Below are 13939 nucleotides of genomic sequence, written 5' to 3' on the forward strand. Positions count from 1 at the left end.
GAAAACATTTGATAAAATCCAACATGCATTTATGATAAAAACCTCATAATAAACTTAGGACAGAAGGAAAATTTCTAAGCCTGACAAAGGACTATGAAAAACCTACATCAAATTTACTTAATGATGAAAGCCTGAATGCTTTCTCTTTAGATGGGAAAAAAGTCAAGGATGTCTACTTTTGCCACTTCTATTCAACTCTGTACTGGAGGTTCTAGCCATTGCAATCAGCTTTTGAAAGGAAGAAAAAATACGTTCGGATTGGAAACAAAGAAATAAAAGGTAAAATAAAATTGTCAGATGAATTGCATTTGTATGTTTTGTTCATTATTTCAGATTATGAGAATAAAATATACTTAGTGCATAAAATATGGAGGAGCAAAAAACTTGATAAAGAAAAACAGTCCATATTTACACTGCCCAGAATATGCCTAAGTAAAGATTTTGGCATTGTCTTAGTCTGCTTGGGATGCTATAAAAAAAAATACCTCAGATTGGGTAGCTCATAAACAACACAAACTTATTTCTCATGGTTCTGGAGGCTGAAGTCTATATAGACATGAGTGCCCACATGGTTGGGTGAGGGCCTTCTTCTGGGTCATAAACTTCTCCCTGCAACCTCACATATGGGAAGGGCTGAGAAACCTCTGTAAGACCTCTCTTATAAGAACACTAACCCCATTAATGAAAGATCCACCTCATGATCTAAAGAAATCCCAAAGGCCTCACCTCCTAACATCATCACATTGGGCTTTAGGATTCCAACGTGTGAATTTTGGAAGGACCGAACACTGAGACCATAGAAGGCATATTTCATGTTTCTAAGAAAATTATTTTCTGCGTATTCAATGTTGTGTGATATATGGCAGTTTTCTATATATAATAGTCAAAAATATAGTTAAAAATCTAATTGTCAATTTGATGAATTCACATACTCTCCATTGTTGACCCTTTAGTTTCTAATTCTGCTTCTATAAATTGTACAATGATTAATCTATTTTATATACATTTTTTTCTCATTTTAGATTAATTCCTTGAGATTTCTAGAATGTAATTGGGCCTAATATATAAAAGGACTTACTACAGATTGTCAAATCATTTTCCAGACTTTTTTTGATCAGCATATTTGTTAACAGTATTTGGTAATACTGACAGCATCACACAATTTCCAGTATTATGATTAATTTAACTTTTAATAAATTAAATACAAAGTTGATGCTTTACCAATTTAGTATTGTTATGATGACTAATGAAGTTGAAGTCTTAACATATATGCGTTAGACATTTGTCTGTTTTAATCTTTTTGTTGTGAAATAACACATAAACGGAGAAATCCATGAAACAGTTGTAAAGTTTAACAAATCATTATAAAGTAGAAGACTCAGATAACCAACAATCAGATCAAGAGAGAGAAATCGTCAGTCTTCCAGAAATTATCTGCCACAACTCCCTCCCTACTACCCAAGAATAACAACTAACCTGACTGCCATGGCAATTCATTTTTTTCTACTTTTCTTCATATTTTTACTATTCCATTGTTGGGATATGCATCACAAAACCTAATGTTTAACTTGTTATGTTTTGGATGGAACTCAACAAACTGGGGTTATATGGTGTGTAATCTTTTGTATTTGAGCTTCTTTCATAATCATTGTGCTTGTAGGATTCATCCATGTTATGTAATGCTATAGTTTATTTTTATTTTTATGCATAATTTTACTGTATGTATACATTACTTTTTTCCATTTCTACTGTTTTTTTCTTAGAATTTTATTTATTTATTTGAGAGAGACAGAGAGCAAGCACGAGCAGGGGTGGGGGAAGGACAGAGGCAGAGGGAGAAGCAGACTTTCCACTGAGCAGGGAGCCTGATGTGGTGCTGGATCCCAGGACCCTGGGATCATGACCTGAGCTGAAGGCAGACACTTAATCGACTGAGCCACCCAGGCGCCCCTCCATTTCTACTGTTGATGGATATTTTAATAGTTCTCCATTTTGACTATTAAAAATAAAAGAACTATGATTATTCTTTTTTTTTTTTTTAAAGATTTTTTATTTATTTATTTGAGAGAGAGAGAATGAGAGACAGAGAGCATGAGAGGGAGGAGGGTCAGAGGGAGAAGCAGACTCCCCGCCGAGCAGGGAGCCCGATGCGGGACTCGATCCAGGGACTCCAAGATCATGACCTGAGCCGAAGGCAGTTGCTTAACCAACTGAGCCACCCAGGCGCCCAGAACTATGATTATTCTTGTAAATGTCTCTTTGTACGTTCACACACACATTTTTGTTGACTATGTACCTAGGTTTGGGGTTGCTGAGTGGGAGCCGTTATGCCTGTTCATCTTTAGTAGATGATGCCAGACGTTTTACAAAGTGAATGTATCAATTTTCTCTGCTTCCAAAAATATATAAAACCTTCCCTTGGTCTAAATCCTTGCCATGCCTCATCTTGTCAGTCTTTTTCCTCTTAGCCATTCCTTGGGTCATAAGGGTACAGTATTGCTGCTGTAATATATACTGTATGGCCTTATACTTATTGGCCACTTGGCTATCTTTTCTATCTGGTTTTATGACAATTGATACGTCATTTTCCTAATTTTCTTGTCAGTTGGAATATAAACTAAATATAAACTCTGTCTCTTGTATGTGAGGCTAATATCTAATATCTACTCCCACTCTGTGGCTTACATTTTCTATGTCCGAATGACATCTTTTGATGTAATAAACATAGTCAAATATACAACATTTTTCCCATAGGGTCATATTTATATCTTCTCTTAAAAAAATATTCCTACTGAAGATCATAAAAGTGTTTCTATATAAAATTGTGAAAGTCTTCTTGTTTTGCCATTCACACTTATTTAAGAAAGTCTTTAAATATTATACAGGAGATTTAGGGCCTGAATACACCAGTATATCTTTGGATTTCCTGATTTTGCACAATAGGGTTTTCCTTCTTCCAGTCCATTGCTTGACAGAAATATATCATTCTCTTAACTTTCGATTTCCACAGTTAATTAATAAAAGTCCCTGTTAGTGACCTTTGTTTGTGTTGTGGGTGTATGTGGTTAAATCACGGGCAGGAAAGTTGATTGGATTTCGTTTGTGAAAATTTTTCTCAAGCAATAAGGACACACTGAGGTAAGCTCGACTCCCTTGTTTGTGCTCCAGTCCTGTGGAAGAATAAAGCACTCCGTTACGTTGACACTCCCGCTGTATAATCAGTGCAATCCATAATGAGCACAGACAGCAGGGTAAATATCACACTGCAACACATGTCAGGGAAAACAATTCTTTAAAAACACCCATTTTCTCTAATGTGTTTCTATAGGAACTGAAATTGCATGTCAGCCTGACGCCTGTAAATAGATTATTTTTGAATCTGAAGGTCTATGCTGGAAGAAGCCATTAGTTCTCAATCCTGAACAAATCACGCTGGATCATGAAAAGTGGTGTGGTGATAAATTGATCTGGTTATTGTATTTTGAGTCTAAAAGCTATGGAAGTAACAGTTGTAATTAAACATCTTTTTATTCAGGCACGTGGTGAAAAGGTCACTTTAGTTTTCAGTCAAGAACATGGATCTGAATTCATTAATATCCATTCATCATCAAACCTTCATTGAATGCTAAGTCTACATTTACTGCAGTCACTCACTGTGTCGTCCACCAGAGTTCCAGAAACACCTATTATTGCCCTTAAACACCCCTTAGTTCGCTATAAACATGTCTTCTGTACCAGAAAGATTGTATTCTCAATAATCTGCTTGCAGCTGTGTGTGTGTGTGTGTGTGTGTGCGTGTGTGTGTGGGAGGGCATGCACCCGTTTCCTAATGAGGGCTTGTCTGTATGTGTCTCAAGATAACAATAAAGATTGAATTAATAATTGATTTTAAGGCTCCGATGAACTTATAAATTAGAAGTCAATGTAGGACTTTATTTATCTTGAAAAGTAATTTTACAATATTTTCATTATGCAAGATAAAGCAGCAGCTACTTTCCAATTCTGAAAATCTATATGGAAGGACCATATTAAATATTTTAAAGCAATTAGACTAAGTAAGTATTTAAAACTCATCAAGGCTTGTGTTTCTAAGCAGGCAAATTTATTGTTTCATATTTTCATAACATAATTATACTCTATTAAATGAAATATAAAATTTTTGTGAATTTGTGTGTGTGTGTAGTAGGAATCAATAGCAAAAAATACAGAATGTTAGATGTAGATGTTCATTCTGATGACTGGATTTTTCCTTTCAACTATGAATTTTTTTTCTCTAAAAATATTAACACATTTTGTTCTTTCTGATCTTGTTCTTACACTTCTCTTCATCTTGCATAATATGTATTGCACTTATTTATTTGACTTATTGTCAGCCTCCATGTACCCCCATTGGAATGTAAGCTTCACTGGAGCAGAAAATATTGTCTCTTAGTACACAGTTTTGTTCCTACCGCTTATAAAAATGCCTGGTACATCGTGAGAGCTCAATAAGTATTTTTGAAAGAATACTTCTCAGTGAACATATTTGAATGATTGAGTAAAAAAATTCTAGGAATAATTTCCAGGGTAACAAAAATTTTTTGATAGATGCTAAATGTTTGCATAGCAGTCGCAATTTATTATTTTTTTAAAAATATGATCAAAAAATTAACACCATGTAAAGAAGACTAACATCATTCTTATTCTTTCATGTGTTTTCCACTCCCCACCACTACCAACCGTCCAAGTTGCCCTCTTGTTTAACTCCTGTGGAGCATCAGAAAACCCTATTTTTTTATCCTTTCTGGATTGGATATAGATACCCTGCAGTCAAAGGGCTGTTTTACCACACGTTATTACCCTAGCTCTCTTGTGTAGTAAGAAATATGGTATGGTATCAGCTTTTAGAAAATTTCCCCAGTGTTCTAGAGGAGCATATACACTGTTACCATATTATCCACAAGGTCCACGAAACACGTGTGGACCAGATAGAGAAGGGATGAGGACTCTGGCCAAAGCTTCACTGAAGAAGCTAGCCAAAGACCTATTTTATTGGGTACCATTGTTTCTAACATATACCAGAAATATTTGGTACAAATGGAAGGCTCATTCTAAACATGACCTGTCATTCTATGGATAAATCAAGTGACAATTTTTGAAAAGAGAGAAATAAGCCATCTGTTGCTCATGTCAATGAGAGTCTGCTCTAGATTGATGTGTCTTTCTAAATAATTACCACTTTAGGGTAACTAAGGCAGTATAAAATGGCTCAGTCCTTTGTTACCACCTTTATCTGGCTCTTCTTTTTAAACAAGACTGAGCAATTTTCTGCCTGATTTCTTCAGTAGTCCTATTAATAATTACCTTTTCCTTGTTGCCCTAGAAGTCATCTCCACTTTAATCATTAAGCCTGTGATTAAGTGACAACATTTTATCACCAAGGAGTGTAATGTTTGGAACCAAAAAACTTAAATCTGTGAAGAGCATGAAGTAAACATGCATTCATGTTCCTAAATGACTATGGATGGGATTTAAGAAGTGTGGCAAATTGTATACTTTTAGGAAATATATTTCATTGACTTTGTGCCTTACAGAGAATATGAATCTTTGGGATGTTTCTTACATTATTTTGTGAGCATTATTTTGCTCAAGTAATTAAAGTCACAGTTAACAAATGTTTTATCTAAACCACACAAATCAATTCCAAAAGATGATTGGAACTCTATGGCTCCAATTTATATAATATTTACTAGAGTTTCTTACTCTGGTAAGAGGGGTAATTGGATCATGTAGTCCTCTGTAGAATTTATTTTGTTTCATTTTATTTTGATAGATATTGTCTGCACATAATTTTAAAAAGGTAGAATAGTCAAAGGCCCAAACAAAAAACACAATTCCCTCGCACTACCCATAACACACTCACTTTCCAAGCTCCAGAGGAAAACACTTTCAATGCTTTATCTGTTCTGATGTAAACATAGCAATTACCAAATAATAGGCTTATAGTGCTATTTTTTTCTTACGTACATTACCTATCATCTGCTACTACTGAAGAGATAAATTCTCTTAAATGTATTGCTAAGAAAAGATGCACTGGAGATTGGCTTTTGAGATCTTGCAAATCTGAAAACATGCTCATTTTACCTTCACATTTGATTGGTAGATTGTCTGGATTTAGATTTCCAGTTGCAAGTTGCCTTAGAATTTTTAAGGCACTACTCATTGCTCTTCTAGCTTCTTGTGCTGCTATTGAGAAGTCCGATGTCATTTTCATTCTGGTCCTTCACAGGAGGACGTGAACTTTCTTCCCTCACTGTGGAAGCTTTCAGCATATTCTTTTTATCTTTATTGGTTTGCAGTTTCACAAATGATGTGCCTTTGTGTGTGTCTTTTATTGTGCTGAGCATTTTGCACACCTTTCAACGTGAAAACTCATATTCTTTAGTTATGCAATTATATTTTTATGTAATTTTAAAATAATTTGTTCAGCTCCATTTTTCTTCTTTTTTTTCCCCTTCCTGTAACTCATGTTGGTTAGACTAACTGTATTAAGTAACTTTTCTATCATCTCTCTGTTATTCTGTCTGATTTTTATTCTTCTATATGTAATATTTTCTGAACTTTCTCATCTGTCTAATGGTTTCTGAGCCTGTAATTTGTTTTTTAATTTCCAAAAGCTTTTTGTTATTATCTAAATGTTCCTTTTTACATTTTTAATAATAAACTGGTCAAGTGTAAAGGACAAAATATCTTCTTACTTCTTTGAGTATATTAACTGTAGATTTTTCTTATTGTTTATTCTTTTTTCATTTGTTTTAGTTTCTTCTCAGGTTAAGAAGTTTTGTTTACTGAGTTGTCTTGATTTTTAGAACAGCAGTTGGTCAACAAATATTTGTTGAATAAATAAATGAATGGATGGATGAATATTTGGCAGTCTTTCTTACTTAAAAAGGAGATACTAAAAGTCTAATAAGAATTCTTGTGAGGGATTCCTGGATGGCTCAGTCAGTTGAGCAGACGCTCAGGTCATGTCAGCTCAGGTCATGATCCCAGGGTCCTGGGATCGAGTCCCATATTGGGCTCCCTGCTCAGCGGGGAGTCTGCTTCTCCCTCTGCCTGCTGCCCCCCCTGCTTGTGCTTGCACACTCTTTGACAAATAAAAAAAAATTCCTGTGAGCATGGGGTGATCTAGCTGACATCTCAGTTTTACAGTGGAGAGGTCACAGGGGGAGAGCTGGACCATTTGGTTTGATGACCTTCGAACATTAATATCTATGGACCTTTTCTCTTGGTCCTGTTCCTAAAAGCGTTTTCTAATCTCTGGCCTGATGAAGGTGAGGATTCTGCCTTCTAGAATCTGTTACCTGAGTGGGGAAAAGATACTAGAGGATCTCATCCTCTTCCTTATCTAGACTTTCACTTAATCCCGGTGTTTTCAGAATGGCGACTCACCTGATTTGCCCTAGAGAGTAACTGTCACTAAATCCAGTCTCTGGTTCAGTTTCTCTAGGGAGAAAAGCTCCACTACCTGCTGGGCTGTAAGAAGGGTGTTCTCTTCTATGGGTGGGGTGAGAGATGAGATCTAGAGATTACAGTGCTTCCTGTACCCACCTTCAACTCTTCATATACAGATTTAAGCACCACTTGTCACACCATTCTCAAAGCAGGTGAAAGATTTAGTGTATAAAATTAGAGGATGCTTAGTTACATTTGAATTTCAGAGAAACAGTGAAATTTTTTTTTACAATAAGTATGTCCCATGAAATGTTTCAGACATATCTGTGCCAAAAATATGTTATTTAATTTTCAAATCTGAGTGTCTTCTATTTTATGTGGCAACTCTATCAGAGTCACCCATTACCTTCAGTTCCTAATCTCTTCTGGAATATTTTGCTGTACGTTGATTTGGATTTTATGAGCTTTCCCCTCCCCTGGCATCTAGGTTTCAACTTTCTGTGCTATGAAAGTCAGCATGCATCCACATGCTTTGTATCTGCCTAAAATATTGTTGATATATTTCACCTATGTTCTTGTCCTTCTGTTCCCTATGTGTTCTAGACTATATACCTTTTGTTCATTTATTGTCTTTTTGTTCATTTATTATTGGAGTTTTTGAACAGAGTGGTGATTAACAAATATATTTCATATGACAGGTTTACCTGGAAATCTTTGTGATTATTTTAAAACTGAGGTTTAGTTTCCAAAATATTCCTTCACATAATATTTTGCATTTTTCCAGAATAATTGTCAAGAAGTGAATGAATGCACAGAACTAATATTTTTATAATATTGTGATATTTCTCTTGGTTTTATATGTAGGTTGTAAAATAAAACCTATAGAAAACTTTTATTTTCACATCCAATGAAACTATTTAAGCTTGGGTTGCCTGGGTGGCTAGGTCGGTTAAGCATCTGCCTTCAGCTCAGGTCATGATCTCAGGGTCCTGGGATCGAGTCCTGCATTGGGCTCCCTGCTCAGCAGGCAGCCTGCTTCTCCCTCTGTCTGCTCTGCCTGCCACTTCCCCGACAGTGCTCTCTCTCTCTCTCTCTTACATAAATAAATAAAATCCTTAAAAAGAAAGAAACTATTTAAGCTCAATAATTAAATACTTTGATTGGATGAAATTGTTTAAATTTTTTTAAAGATTTATTTATTTTAGAGAGCGAGTGAGTGGGGGGAGGGACAGAGGGAAAAGGAGAGAGAGATGGGGTGCCTGGGTGGCTCAGTCGGTTAAGCGTCTGCCTTCGGCTCAGGTCATGATCCCAGGGTCCTGGGATCGAGTCCCAGATCGGGCTCCCTGCTCTGCAGGAAGCCTGCTTCTCCCTCTCCCACTCCCCCTGCTTGTGTTCCCTCTCTCGCTGTGTCTCTCTCTGTCAAATAAATAAATCAAATCTTTAAAAAAAAAAAAGGAGAGAGAGAATCTCAAGCAGACACCCTGCTGAGTGTGGAGCCTGATGCATGGCTCTGTCTCATGACCCATGAGATCATGACCTGAAACCTTTAACCAACTGAGCCACCCAGGTGCCCCTGTTTAATTAAATTTTATATGGGCCACTAAATTATATGATATACATGTGTGGAAAATAGAAATAGTTTTGATATGCATACTTCTTGTCACACAAACAATGACGCAAACCTAAACAATAAAGTCAGGATTGATTTCACACTGTCAAAGAGATCTTTAACAACAGAACTAGATTTTCATATATTTGCACCTACTAAACTCAAATATACATGAGCATGTTTAGTAAATTAAATGGAAAGATTGTTTTATTTGCCTTAAGGAGACATTACAGTACATGTTCTAAAAGATAAATGAAGAGAGTTAAAATACAGCATAAGATTGAGCATTTGTCAAATCAGAATTGAAGGTAGCAGGCAGTCAATTGGATTTTCTTTTACAATAACATGTAGTTCACCTTCTATCATTGTAACAAATATTATAATATATACTTTATGACATCATATCTTTCATCTACTTTTGTTGCTGAAATTTTAAGAATAAGATGGGTCTTTATTGTGGCTCTACCACAATTCACTGTTAAGCATATGAAGTGTGATTCCTTAAGGATGTGTTTTTCCACAGAGAAAATACTAGCCATCAACTGTCAACTCAGATACAGAATAAATAGCACTATCAGTACCCAGTTCAGGTTCAAAGGAGTCTCTGAATTGTGGTGTGGAGCCTGCTGGAGGTACTAATCATCTCTCAGGGCCCAGATGTTCTCAACTGCAGGGAAAGACACAACTTGGGTATTTCATTGTATCTTCTTTTCCTCCCCAGATGCTAAAGAATAAATGGAAGAATGGGAAAAGAATAACACTTCTTAGTTCATCAGATCACAGAAAGTATCCGCCAACTCAGGTGATGGGTAAGAATACATTACAATTGAGTAAAAAACAAAAGAAAACAAAACATTTTCCCCAGGAATTTTATAACATTTATATTGTGATTTTTGGGTGTTTGATAAAGAGATGCTGACTGATTTGTGATCAGCAATGGAAAATATCTCCTGATTCTCATCTCCCCTTCAAGAGATAGAAAATGCAGTTTCCCTGGGACTATATTTCTTAGGCTTATGTGAAATATTTGATACAAAGAATTCTAAAAATGGAAATAACACCCAGCACTGAAAGGTAAAAAGCACATATTTTTATGGAGTTATTTTTTTTCTTTTCAGAGAGGAAGCCTAGTGTAATTGTTGAGTTTCAGCTATGCACTAAAGTGTAATCCACTGGTGTTGGACTGGTTCACTTTATGTACCTCTCACAAACCTCCACATGTGGTGAGTATTTTTACTGTCATTTTAGAGACCAGAACAATGAGTTTTAGAGAGGTTATAAGCAGCCTTTCAATGTTTCGCAGCTAATAAGTACTGCAGAAGGGGTTTGAGCCAAGATGGCCTGATGTGACAGCCATGCTTGCCCATTGCAATAAAAGTCACGTGTAGAACGTGGTTCAGTCAATCATCCATTCATCCATCTTTGAGAAGGACAAATACTTATAAGTATTTAAACATCCACCTGCCTGGTGACTGATAAAGATTTTTAAATTTTTATTTATCTGAAAGCTTTGAGGGGGATTATTTATGGTAATTGGAATATTGAAATGTTTTAAATGATCCTGCAAAGACTAAATTTATCCCTTCATTGAGGAGCTAAGTCATAACATGAAGAGAGAAGGTAGATCAAGATAAATAGATTAGATAGATAGGTAGCTGGTAGATAAATGATTGATGATAGATAGATGATAGAGAAACAGAGAGATGACATTTAGAGGGACTGTTGTGATGACTCAGGAGACAGATGTGTTCATGAAAGGAAATTGCCCATATGGTGCCTCTTTCAGAGACTTCAGTAAAGATTTAAATTACTTTATAGCATTAATTACTTTTAACATTGCTTTTGAATATGACACCATTTTGTGACTAACCATAAGGAGGCACAGATTTTATCAGGGTAATACCTTGTACTTATTAGATGCCAAGCATCATACTAGATGTTAAGGATATAAAGATGAAAAAACAAAACGAAACAAAACAAACCCATGATCCCTGCCTTCCTGAAGATTTCAGTTTTGTAAGGGAGGCATATGTGTAATAAATAATCGTGCAAATGACAGTAGAGTCACATTTTCATTAGGGTTCTGGGGGAAAGAGAACAGTACACTTTAAGTAAAGATGATGGGAGATATTTTAGGTTGAGGAAATTATATTTAAACACAAAACTGCAAGAGTATGAAGAGTTAAAGTGTCAGGAAGAGCATTCTGTCTAGAAGTTGCCAGTGAGAAAGTTCCCCGAGACCGGGAGCCTGGAGGAAGGCAAGCGTGGGGGGAAGGAAGTGAAAAGTGAGGCTGCTTCAGTGGGCAGGAGTCAAATCGAGGAAAGCCTAGGATTTAAATATTTACAGCCAGGGGATGCCCGGCTAGCTCAGTCGGTAGAGCATGAGACTCTTAAATATTTACAGCCTTTTCTCCACTTCTGATTATTGTTTGCCAAGCACTGTTCTAGATGCTAGGAATAGTATACTAAGTCTATCTGAGTCCCTGCCTTCATGGGCTTCTATTCCAGTGGAAAAGAAATAGCCAATAAAATGATATATGTATAGGTGATATGGGATGTGAAGAAAAAGTACAGCCAGGAAATGGACTGAACTGGAGCCAAGGTGGCCAATTTACAGCCAGAGGGTCAGATGTTAACTGGGCCTGATTTTGCACAGCTACAAGCTAAGAATGCTCTTTATATTTTAAAAGTGTTATACAAATTTAAAAAACAAATATGCAACAGAGACTGTATGTGGCCTGTGATACCTAAAATATTTACTGCCTTGCCCTTTACAGAAAATGTTTACCAACATGACCGCTGGGTTAGAGAGAGGCAGGGCATACTCTTTTTGATTGTGTGGTGAGGGACGTCTTCCCTGGTGTTTCAGTAAACACCTATCTGAAGCAAGAGAGTGTCCTTTCTCCTATCAGGTGATCTGCCTTAGGGACAGAGGGAACAACAAGAGCAAAGATGCTGAGAGGGAAACATGGTCCTGTACACAGAGAAACTAACAAACCAATGATACTGGAGCAGTGAAAGATGGATGATTTCAGAGACCAAGGCAGGAATAGTATTGGGTTCGGCTTTACCAAGATTTTCTCTATTATTCCAAGCGTGATAGAAAATCTTTGAACGGTTGACAACAGAGAAGTTACATGATCCAATGAAATGTTTAGGTGAGTGGCCTTGTAGAAAAGAGCCTCCAGGGGCCAGGGTAGAAGCAAAGAGCTTGGCCACGGGTTAATATGACTGTGGAGAGAGGAGTGATGGTGCTCCATCCAGGGTGCTAATATAGCAACAAGTTTGGAGGTGAGAAGTAGTTGGATTCATGAAATATATTTGAATTAGAACTGATAGAATTTTGTTATGAATTAAATGTGAGATGAGAGAAAATATAATAAGTATTAAAGGAGTTTTGCTGTAAAGGGGAGTAGAAAAATGTGGCAGTGGCTGTTAGGGATTTTATTATTTTATTATTCTAGTCTATTTATTTTGTTCTATTTTATTCTACTTTATTTTGAGGAAAGCTATTAAGCATGTTTGGCAGCTGATGAGAATGATTCTGTACAGAGGAGAAAAAAATTAATTTGAAGGAGAGAGGGGAGATAATTCTGAGTTGAATTCTTCAGTAGGTAGGAAGAGATAGAACCTATTAAAAATCGGTTATTTATCTTAAATAATGGCACAGACAGTTCATCTGTTTTAACTGAAGAGAAGGCAGGATGCTGCATTGCTTATTGATAGTGGGAAGATGGAAAAGGTAACATTGATTATTTTATTTCTGTGAATTTCGAAGCAAGGTCATTAACTGGATGAGGGGGTGAAGAGAGGGTTAGCGGTAAAAAGCAAGAAAAAGTGTGAAATGCATAGTTTGGAAAGAGGGAGTGTGAATTTGCTAGCAGCATAGGATAGTATTACTGTAAGGACATCAGGAAAACAGGATGTAAGACAATTTTTCTGAGCTAACATAACAAAACACTTGCTTCCCAGCTAAATTTAAATTTGTGTCCCTCACACTGGAAGGCTACCTTTCCAATGAAGTAGCTGCTGGCTACATGTAGCTACTGAGCACGTGGAATGTGACTAGCATGTGCTTTTTGTGTGCATGTGTATGTGTACACATGTTTGCACACATGTGTGCACATGTCATGTGTTACAGGCAGGGAGGATTTCGGGCACACTGCATGCATGTTGGGTTGTATTTTCAATTGCATATATGAGACTATTTTGCACCAGAGTAAAACTGCAGAGACTAAGTGGGAAGGAGCACATGTATACACAGCTTTATAGAAAAGGAGGTAAATTGACATTAATGTATTTATTGAGTGCTTATAATCAGGTGCTTTATGAGTGGCATGTTTCATTTAATCCTGGCAAAATGCCTACAATAGGCATTGTCATTCCCTCTTTAAAAAGCACAGAAAACTGTAGTTAAGGAGCACGGAACCAGAAGAGTGGCAGATGCAAGATTCAAAACCCGGTCTATTTTCCTCCAAAGACTGTATGCTTTTCAATATTTTATTCTGCATTATTATTTTCCATAAAGACAAAAGTTAAATGTTTCTAGAAGCAGAGTCTCTTCTATATCCTGGGGTTTCCCATAAATCAGGTACACCAGTCCCACTTGGGGCCCCGAAGTCTTGCCTGCATTACTCAATCTCACTTTTTTCCTATTACCTCTCTAAAAAATTTACAGAAAGTCAAGACCTGATTTCAGAACTATCTTTGGATACACGTGCAAAACAAATGAATAGGATTGAGGGCAGAGGGGAAAAGTCTTGTCAGAACCACTGTGATCCTTTGGGCTTAGGCTTCCTTGGGTAGTGACTGGGTCATGAACTAGGCCAAGCCTCCACACCGAGTTCAAAACAATCATTCTTTGAAGTTGTGTATTTTCAGGAACATTTCTTTCTT

At 36.6% G+C, this 13939-nt stretch overlaps 1 long non-coding RNA gene across 2 annotated transcripts in view; it reads left to right on the top strand.

The window, feature by feature from the left end:
• LOC118526748 (uncharacterized) overlaps window positions 1-13939 on the top strand; it is a 502548-nt gene that overhangs the window by 259445 nt on the left and 229164 nt on the right. Inside the window, exons 2-4 of one of the 2 annotated variants that reach the window (XR_004912762.2) lie at window positions 151-279; window positions 9765-9852; window positions 10162-10266. This is a non-coding gene — a long non-coding RNA (uncharacterized LOC118526748). The remainder of the gene's footprint in view (window positions 1-150; window positions 280-9764; window positions 9853-10161; window positions 10267-13939) is intronic. The other variant, XR_013447136.1, reaches the window with a different exon arrangement.

This window comes from Halichoerus grypus, chromosome 1 (assembly GCF_964656455.1).
Source record: "Halichoerus grypus chromosome 1, mHalGry1.hap1.1, whole genome shotgun sequence".
Taxonomy (NCBI): domain Eukaryota; kingdom Metazoa; phylum Chordata; class Mammalia; order Carnivora; family Phocidae; genus Halichoerus; species Halichoerus grypus.